Here is a 10709-nt window from a genome sequence, read left to right as displayed (position 1 = left end):
ACTTTCTTGCAACATTTTTGGAGTATTACACAAGCCAAAACAGAAAAACGAGTCGTTTTATTGCTGCTGCAGTGGAGCCTTTTCTTGTGAATGTGTGACTTTCTGGAGGTTGAGTACAGAAACCCATATAAAGTGGGTCAGAGTAACAGTTATCATTTTAGTGCTTTAATATGCCGTATTTTAATGTTAACATTATTAAAGGAATTGATGTTCAGATTTTGCATGTTTATACTAGCAGTTTGGAGATCATGCGAGAGCCAGTTTCCTGTTGTTCCAGAAAGGAGGAAGCGCATTTCTTGCAACATCACGTGCATCCATAGTTGTTTGTTAGATTATACTAGTTGTTCTGTCGCTGCATGCAGTCCTGTTTCACTGGAATGGTTTGTCAAAGGCTTTTTCTTTGTTATCTGTCTTTGCCAATTTTTTTCCCCCCTGAGCTGAATGGTTTCTCTATCAAAGCATGATCTGTGATTTGCATTTCACAATACCAAAACTTTGTCTGTGTGTTATGTGTACCTGGTATTCCCTCTGTTATTTTATTTTTGGTCCCCATGAGGAAGACTGCTTATAAATCATACAGAATGCAGTTTTTAATATAGAATGGAGAATTTAAAATACCAGAAAGTTTTGTGTGAGGAGTAGAGTAAGAGTAAGGGGATAGAAAATCCATTATGTCTATAAAATGAACCCATAATGATAGGAATACCTGTTTTTGTGTGTGTGTGTGTGTGTGTGTGTGTGTGTGTGTGTGTGTGTGTGTGTGTGTGTGTTTGAGAGTATGTGTGTGTTTGCCATGTGACCCGCTGCCTGTGATTCCAGCTCTGGGCAGGAGGAAGGGTGGTTCCAGTTGAGACTTCCTGTCTTGCAGTGTGACTAACAGTAGAGCTGTGCTGTCCTTTCAGATCCTGTCTTCCTCCTGTCATTGGAGAGAAACAGACCTTCCCTGCTCTGGTGTTCCTCTTATCTTTTCTTCAGTGACTGCGGTGCTGTGTGTGTGATGTGTCCAGGGGTCAGAGGTCACCGATGGGGGCTGTTGTTGCTGATGTTTAGAAGCAGCGTGAAGCCTAAGACTGAGAGTACCACTTAAACACTAACATAGAGGTATTCTAATCTAATGTGCTTTATTATCCATAAATAAATCATTTTCTATTTAACAAATAATTATACATTTAAAACTCAGTTAAAAATCAGTTACTTAATAAATTGTCAACTACTTTTCTTCATCTTTTGCCATAACATTTGTCAGAGTTGGGCTGGTGCCATTGGACAGTTCAAGTGGGTGCAGACAGTGAACTTTCAAATACTTTCTAAAAAGGAATCATGAATGTTTAGTTTTGCCAATTGTGCAATTGTGCATTTTTATTGATATATTCCTGTAAATTTAAGTGGTAGGCCTACTTCTAAATTTAGTTGTTTTTTTTTCCCTGCATTGTCCTGTTTAATTGCATTTTTTTTTTTTTTCCGGAGAAAAGACTATTAAACACTTTTAGCACGACTTACAAATGCACAGTGTTACAATATATTATATAATCAAACAAACAAAAAAACATTGTCAGGCATATTAAACCAATAACCATTAATGGTAAAATGGTCAAATTAATGGTAACAACAATTATTTTTATTTATTTATTTTTATTCGTTTTTTTTTTTTATATTTACCCATCTTTTCCACAATCCTTCAAAACACTAGGATTTACCCAATTTGTCAGCAAGATTTTAATTATTTAAAATAGAATTAAATGTAGTATGATGACTTATTCTTTTATATATTTTAATATGTACAGGTCAGAATAATTTCAATTTTACATTATATCTGAATGATGATGGAAAATTATTATTTTTATACACTCTTTTCAGTGTATATAGAATCTCTTTTGTAGATGTAAATTGATGTGCTCACCAAAATACTATATATATATATATATATATTCCCCCTATATTTTTATATCTTTTATTAATTAACTTTTGAATAGAGGAACCACCATTAATTGAATAACCGCTATATAACTGGCATATTTTCAATATTGTTTGAACAATAATAATTATATATGTACATTTATTCATTTAGCAGATGCTTTTATCCAAAGCGACTTACAACTGAGAAATATAACAAGTGATTCATCATAAAGAGGGAAATAAACACAGGATGTGCTCATAGTACAAAGTTTCAGACATAGTTCAGATTAGTACAAGCTAGACAGGGAGAGATAAAGGAAAGTAAAACTGGATGGTTTATTATTATTATTATTATTATTATTATTATTTAAATTAGGATGCAGATGTCACTTGAAAATTGTCAAAGAGTCACCATTTCAGATTGGGGTGGAAAATCATTCCACCAGCCAGGAATGGTGAACAAAAATGTTATGTAAAGTGATTTTGTGCCTCTCTGTGATGGTACCACAAGTAAATTCAAGGATGTAATTTTGTAAGAGTGGAAATAGGAAAGTGCTGTGCCCATGGCTGTTCTTTACATGAGCATCAACGTCTTAAACTTGATGTGAGCTGCAACTGGAAACCAGTGCAGGGAGGTAAAGCGAGGTGTGACGTGGGCCCTTTTGGGCACGTTGAAGACCAGTCGTGCTGCAGCATTCTGAATCATTTGTAGAGGTTTGACTATGCATGATGGAAGTTCAGCCTAAAGAGCATTGCAGTAGTCCAGCCTAGAAATGACAAGGGCCTGGACAAGACATTGTGCAGCGTACTCCATTAGGAAGGGTCTCTTTGATGTTGTGCAATGCAAACTTGCATGATTGAGCTATCTTTGAAATGTGGTCCTTGAAGGTCAGCTGGTCACCAAAGACTACTCCTGGATATCTGACCAAACTTGATGGGGTAATTGTTGATTAACCTAGCTGGATGGTGTAATCATGCTGTAAATGTCCACCAGATGGCCAAGATATCCACTAGGCTGCCTGAGATCTGTGCGGCCACCGTTGGATCATCTCATTGAAATGAAAGTTAGAGCTGTGTGTCATCAGTAGGGGTGTGCAAAGCAGCCGGTATTTGTATCTGTATTTGTATTTGTTGAGGGGGGAAAAGTATTTGTATTTGTATTTGTATTCGAGTAAAATTCAAAATAGGTGTAAAAATCCAGTTTTTTTTGTGCGTTACACTTCTAATTTAAGTTATAGTGTAAGTATTCTTTAATTATATCCATTATAATAATTATGGATATGCAATATTGGTTGATGTTTTTGAACATGTAACAAGGAATTAACAGAAATGTTACAGCCATTACCTCATCCATGGTTAAACCAACAACTAATAAAATACCATTGTGAACATGAACCCCACCACCACCCATCCTTGTTGGAAGACGCTGAACAGACAGAATAAAAACAAATAATTATGCTTAAAAGAACTGTTCTTCTACTGAAAGAACTTCTTTCCCGTGGCGTCTGCCGTTGCTAAGCAACCATGACCTGATCTCTCAATAAAGACTCGGAAGTTTCAGCAAAGCGTAAATGGATTTCCAGCATTAAAAATCGCTTGCAGTAGCTCTGCTATTAAATTTATTTAAAAATGGTTATTCCTGTACAGATATGATAAGCTGTTTCTCCAGCTTGGCTGTTTTTCAATGTTATTAAGGGAAAATGTGAAGGTGATTGGTTGGTTCTTGTCCCATGACCTGCGTGCACTTGTGGAATTCTGAAAAGTTGAGATCATAGGTTGAGATGTATTTATCTCGATGCGGTGCAGACGCGCCTGGAAAAAACGATCGCGTGGCACCGCGTGCGCGTCGCTTCCATTATGAGTGCGCATATCGCGCGTCTGCTACATTTGAAATAACGAACTTGAGCGCGCATGTGAACGGCCCCTAATGGAATAACCTCTTGATCGAACTCTGCTTCCCAAAAGCTATAAACTGCCCCCGGAACCCAGTTAAGGTACAAAAATCTATTCAACAAAAATTGTGATGCAGTGAAGTCTTTTTTCGCTCAGCCGAGTCTCCTCTGTTGCTGTGTGGAGCAGTCTGTGTCAGTCACCTCTTTTAACCCCCCACCCCCCGACTCCTGAATGTCACTCACTCACTCACTCATGCGGGCATACACTAACTGCGGTCTCATGAGGAAACGCAGATTTTTGATATAAAGTTTACTTGTTCCCGAATACAAATATTTAAAAAAGTATTTGTTCGAAATAAGTATTTGTAAAAAACACGCTATTTGTGCCTTTCCGAATACCGTATTCGGGTTCGGCTCCAACCCTAGTCATCAGCATAGCAATGGTAAGAGAAACTATGTGGTTGTATGATGGGTCCCAAAGATGCAGCATATAGAAGAGGAGGAGTCCAAGAACTGATCCCTAAAGAACCCCTATGACCAGTTTACATGCTTTGAATACCTCCTCTACCCAGACAACCCTGAAAGACCTACCTGTGATAGCCAGAGGGTGGACAGAAGAATCTGATGATTCACAGTATCAAAGGTGGCAGAGAAATCCAGCAGAATAACTGATGATTTGGAATCAGGTTTTGCAAACCACAGGGTTTCAGTGACCGACGGTAATACAGTCTCAGTTTAATGGCTGCTTCTGAAACCTGATTGGTTAACATCCAGTTGGCTGTTCTGTGGAATAAATAATGATACCTGGTTGAAAATAACTTTTTTCAAATGTTTATGCTGTGAATGGAAGGAGAGAAACAGGGCTGTAACTATCTACAAGTGAAGTGTTTGATGTGGATTTTTTTTAAAATTGGGATTACCCGAGCCTGCTTGAATGCGGTGGGGAAAATGCTTGTCACAAGAGATGCGATTGAATGATGGTAAAAGTGTAGGAGAGATTGCTTGGAGAAGATGTGAGGAGATTGTGTCTAGAAGGCAGGTTGTACGATGGCTAGAGAGGATAAGTTTAGATACTTTTGGGGAGAGAAGGACGGGAGGAGAGTTTTCGGAGTGGATGAGGTTGGTTTATAGTTCCTGTATGTGTGTTACTGTGAACTCACTCCTGATGGTTTTAGTTTTGTCTGTGAAATATGTAGTAAAATCATCAGCTGTTGAGGACATGGGGGGAAGCAGTGGAGGGAAAAAAGGAGAGAATTGAATGTTTTGAAAAGATTATATATGTCTGAATGTGTTGTTGATCTTGTTGTGGAAATATGAAGAACTCGCAATATGGACTTCAACTGAGAAAGGTTACAGCAAAGGCTGATACATACTCTGGTCCGGTGGGTCTTTTGATTTGTGCAATTTTCTCTCTGCTACCCTGAGTGTGGTCAGATGTTAAAGGGGTCAATGGATGAAAAATGCACTTTTACATGTTGTTTGAACTGAAATGTATCTTAGCAGTGTGTATACACAACCACCTTATAATTAGGGCTGGGTATTGTTCCAAAAATTTCGATACCGATACCCTGAATTCGATACCGGTTCCGAACGATACTTTTTTCGATACTTTTATTTTAAGAAATATATTTTAACAAGATTACATAACTTTTCACAGCAGGCTTATCTCTAAGACCAAGAAACAAAGGAACAAAAGCACAAAATGAACAAAGTAGTTAACACAATATATCAGTGCAAACAGTTTTAATAAAGTACAAGCAGTTTTAAGTCAATAAAATTTAAGTATTTGTGAGGCTCACTGCTGCTTAAAGGTTTAGTTCACCCCAAAATTAAAATACTGTCATTAATTATCTATAAATGAAGATATTTTGTATTTAATCCAAGAGCTTTCTGATCGTCCCATAGATAAATCGTTAAATCGGTGCGCACAGAAGTATTCTCGCAGCTTCATATAATTATGATTGAACCACTTATATCACATGGACTTATTTTGACTATGTTTTTGGTTCCTTTCTGGGCATTGAAAAATGCATATCCAGTAAATCTATGGGAGGATCAGAAAGCTCTTGGATTAAATCCAAATTATCTTCATTTGTTTTTTGAAGATAAACAAAGGTCTTATGGGTTTGGAACAACATTAGTAACTAATGACAGAAAAATACTTCAGAAAAATTAGTATGTCTGCTTTTTCAGGAGACAGACAAGCCCGCTCTTGGCTGATAATGTCCCAGGGCTCGAAATTAACTTTTTTACTTGGTAGCACTGGTGAAAAAAAAAAAAAAAAAAAATTTAGGAGCACCCAATTTCTTTTTTAGTAATGCACCGATATTGATTCTTCATGGTCGATTTTGATAGCCGATGTTTTACAAGCAAATGGGCTGATTCTGAAAGCCTTTTTAATATATTTTACGCCTTAAGCAAGGGACAAGAATGAATGATAGTATGAGTACATGAACAAGATGTTTATTTTCTCTATTATAGGTACAGCCATTTAAATTAGAGGCAACCTACATAAATAATAAAATCTATTATAAATAACAAAAAAATAAACGACACAGTTCTTTCTTAGTCGTGTAGACAATAAATGCAGCCATAATCAAAGTAGGCTACCCTTTCAATATTCAAAGTGCAACCAGAGACCGAATCTTTCAAGCATGATACAGAGCTATAGACAACTACCCATCTTATTATAGGCCACATACTAATAACAGCTTCGATATTTTATGTAGCCAAATTTTCGTGCATTGGGGAGTCGCTCTCTAAACGCGGGGTATTAAAATTGCTTTTGAATGCACGTGCGCATTTTACTTTTGGTTTTGTTTTAACCATCCCGCGAAACTCGGCGGTGCTGAGCGTGCATTCTAAGGGCTTACTTGAACAAAACCTTTTGAAAGTGGGAGGACACAAACGGGCTGATTTATCATTTGATGTGAATGTATGCCGCATTGTACACTAGCCTATATTGAGACTGAGACGCCAGAATTGTATCCGACAGAATGTGTCAGGTGCTTTATCATATTTGACGTGTTTCCAGTCTTGGACGTGATAACCTTTTTACAAATATTGCATCGCACGCTGTTGCCGTCAATATTGGCATAATGTAGCCATACTTTTGATCACTTAAACATTGTTTGCGTTAAATTTATGCTATACTTTAAAGTGTAGTGTACATTACAGCCTCACATTTGACAAGCTCTGGGCGAGTGGGCATAACCGCTGTAAACTATTGCAGCCTCGTTGCAGCCAATCATCAGCATTTGATCTGGGCACGTTAAGGATGCCGCACGTTTTCTAGCTCACTGACGTTGACAAGATTATACCCCCGGGTATCGAAATTTGGTACCGAACGAAAATTATTTTTTCGATACTCGATAGTATCGAGACCATTCGGTCAGTGCTTAAAAAGTATCGAACTCGATACCCAGCCCTACCTATAATGACATTTTTGATTATTTTAAAGCCATCGGCTAGGGTTGTGCCGATATACGCTTCTCCACATTCTGCATTACTGAACTGCAACATGGACTGATGACTGCAATATGATCGCAATATGACGGGTAAAGAAATTAAGTTGCATGCCCAATAACAAGACTACCCTTTATTTTTGAATTTAGTACACAGATAATTAGGTAAATTAACACGATATGATAGTGTATCACAATCTCACATGCTGACGATAGGACGATATGAAAATTGAGCTTATCGCCCAACACTACCATCAGCATATCGGAAATAGCATAAAAAGGGCTGATACTAATGGTTTATTAATTAAATTAAGTGGTTTATTATTAAAAAATAATTAAACACTTGCCAAAACAAAATAAAATCTGTACAAAATAAAGTTTGCCAGACGCCATATGGCCTATGCAAATGTGAAGACTCATCTAAAGAGTGAAATGCCTGCTGTAAATTCATCATAGGTAAGTCACAATGCCCCGGCATTAGTTTATCCGAGGATATGCCACAAACCACCAAGCATTAGGACTACATTTAAGTGAAAATGAATGGCAGGCAGCTTTTTGTGTTTGAAACCAGCAAAAATGGCATGATAGTGTAGAACACCAATTCACACAAGGTCACATCACGCAGCTGCAGCATGTCTGTGAACTGAGAAAACAGAATAAAACTATGTAGGCTACATAAAGAGGAATATATACAAAGGCCTATATACAAAATATATTTCACTTAAATCAATAACAGATTAACAAAACAAAAGAAAGAATTGAGTTTTGGATCACTGTAACGCTCCAAAGTTCTTGGAAAGGAAACCGATACGGCAGAAAGCCATTTTCTTTATTTTGCAAAAGCTTCACAGTTTTGAATGATGTTGCTTCTGTATGACTATACATTACGGAGTAACAGTTGCAGTGATCGCATCGGCACCTCACACGCACAAAACATATTTTTGCTAACTTGACATTGCAGCTTGTTCATTATCAAAATAAAAAAAATACAGTTAAATAAATATAAAAAGTTATTCATAGTGCAAGAATAAAATTGATTTCTTTTGTAATGTGTTTTTGGTGTATTTTATGGTTCTATTTTCAGCATGTCGGAGAAAATGCCTTTTTTTTGTCCTATCACAAACAAAGTAAATATTACATAAGTAATGGTTAAACGATTGCAGAAATGTGATTCATTTTAAGGATTTAAATGTAGTCTTGTTTAAAATTATGTAGGCCTATTCTTCGAAACAAGCTGGCAGCAGAAATCACACAGAACATAATGAAATGTTATTGTTTTATATTCAGTAAACGAGTAAACAATTCATCAATGCAATTGAAAACATAATGCCATTGATATGATAGCTGAAAACAATAATAATAATAAAATTAATGCCACGATTTTAATATTCATAAGAATTCATTTTTAGGTTTTAGTGACGGTAAAAACCTAAATAAATGCACGTTTTCATGTAATTAACATTTTATGTAAAATATATACCAATTATCATGAGATCACGGTTTTACACTGCCATTGAGAAGTTTTAACCAAATTATGTTATAGGCTTTTCATTAAGACCTCAAAGAACCATATCAACTTGTGGAAAATGGGCATTCGATGACCCCTTTAAAGAAGAACTTTAGATAACCAGGGTTGTTTAATGCATGATTCTTCAAACATTTAAAAACCAATTTAAGATAATTAAAATCAGTGAAGCTATCAAAACTAAGAAGGTTATGCTTTCGTAGAACATCACAATGATGCCACCGCATAGGTTTCTGGTCCATAACTTTTAATGCCTGTTTGTATATTGAAACAATAGGCTTCAGTATAATTGGAGAGGCTTGCGACCATGATGTAATGCAATATGATCAATATGAGAATATCATCGCATGCATATATAATTTTGCAGTTTGACAAGACAGATCCTTTTTAATAATACGAAAACAATTTAGGTTTGGTTTGACCTTGGTTTGACCTTCCTATCAAATTTTAAATTCTTATCCAAAAGATACTTGACTTCATTCACTACTTCAATTACTTCATTCTTAATTTGCACCTTAAATACATCCCCTGCAGGCCTGTTTCATATGGAAAAGCATATGGAAACTGTTTTCTTAACATTAAGAGTTAAATGAGACATCTCAAGCCATCTAGAAATTTTCTGCAATGCCTGAGCCAGGTGCTCACCTACCAGGCTAAGTGTTTTAGTAGACACATGGATGACAATGTCATCCGCATACAACTGACAGTTGACACCTGGAAAGCAAATAGGTAGGTCATTTATATACATTGTAAACAACAGTGGGCTAAGTACTGACCCTTGCGGTACTCCCATGTTGTTAGCACACACAGATGACTTCACCCCATGACCCTAACACATTGCTGTCTACCCCCCAAGTAGGACCCAAACCACTGTAAAGCCTCTGATAACATTTTAAACTGATTTAATTTATTTAATAAAATTAATTATCATCATTTACACAGATGATTTTTTGGTGAACTATCTTTAAATTTACGATGCTGTTAATCTAATCCTTCATCAGCTCTAGTGAAATACAACTTACACTGCTCTCCACGTTCAGATGGAGTGTATTCATTGCAAATGTTTGCTGATCATAATTACTAAGAAAGCGTTCCTGCCTCATCTGCTAGAGCGTTCACAACTTATGCAACTTGATGATCATTTTTAGTGATAAGTTACAGCTGACTGACTGAATCTTTGTTCTGAGATGCAGTAATTAAATGTTTGGGAATCATCAGTAAAGGAGGAGACTGTGAGATCACTAATTAGTATTCATTGTATGACCAATCTGCATTTATTTACCCATCAAACACTGTTTTTCTTCAAACAGAAAGTGCAGTTTCCTAGTGCGAGCCTCCTGAAAGCCTTCGCATTGATGTTTGTTGTATACAGTACTGCTTTTTTATCAGCATTAATTTTAGTCATGTTTGGACAGTAAAGTAACAGGCTAAGCATCTAAGCATCTTGACACTAAGTGCAGTGTAAAGTCTTCATGTGCAGTGAAGTCAGCTGTGTGTTTGCAGACTCATATGTGTCCTATTAAAGACTAATATGCAGTCCAGATAGTCATAAGTTTGGCAGTATCATCAGTTCTCTCATCTCAGTGGATTGTTGTTTCTCATTGCTATTTTCAAACAGGATGATTTCAGAGCAGAAGCAGACATTGCGTGAAATGGTTGTGATTGCCTGTTTAAATTTAAGTTGCAATATTTTGGTCATTCTGTAAGTCTTGGACTTGGAGATTGCAAACAGCACGAATGTCGCATTGTACAAAAGTAAAACAATTACCACTGGCGTTATAAAATAGCACTGTCAGAAATTATTTTGATCCAAGTGAATGTGTCCAATAACGGATTACAGAGATAAAGTAATATTCAGCTGGTCATGTGACCTCAAGTCTTTACTTTTCTTTCTGTAAAACCATATTATTTCTAAAAAAAAAAAGTGTAAGC

The sequence above is a fragment of the Garra rufa genome, chromosome 11, assembly GCF_049309525.1.
Source record: "Garra rufa chromosome 11, GarRuf1.0, whole genome shotgun sequence".
Lineage (NCBI taxonomy): Eukaryota > Metazoa > Chordata > Actinopteri > Cypriniformes > Cyprinidae > Garra > Garra rufa.
The sequence above is the reverse complement of the archived record's forward strand: the minus strand, read 5'-3'. Positions refer to the sequence as shown.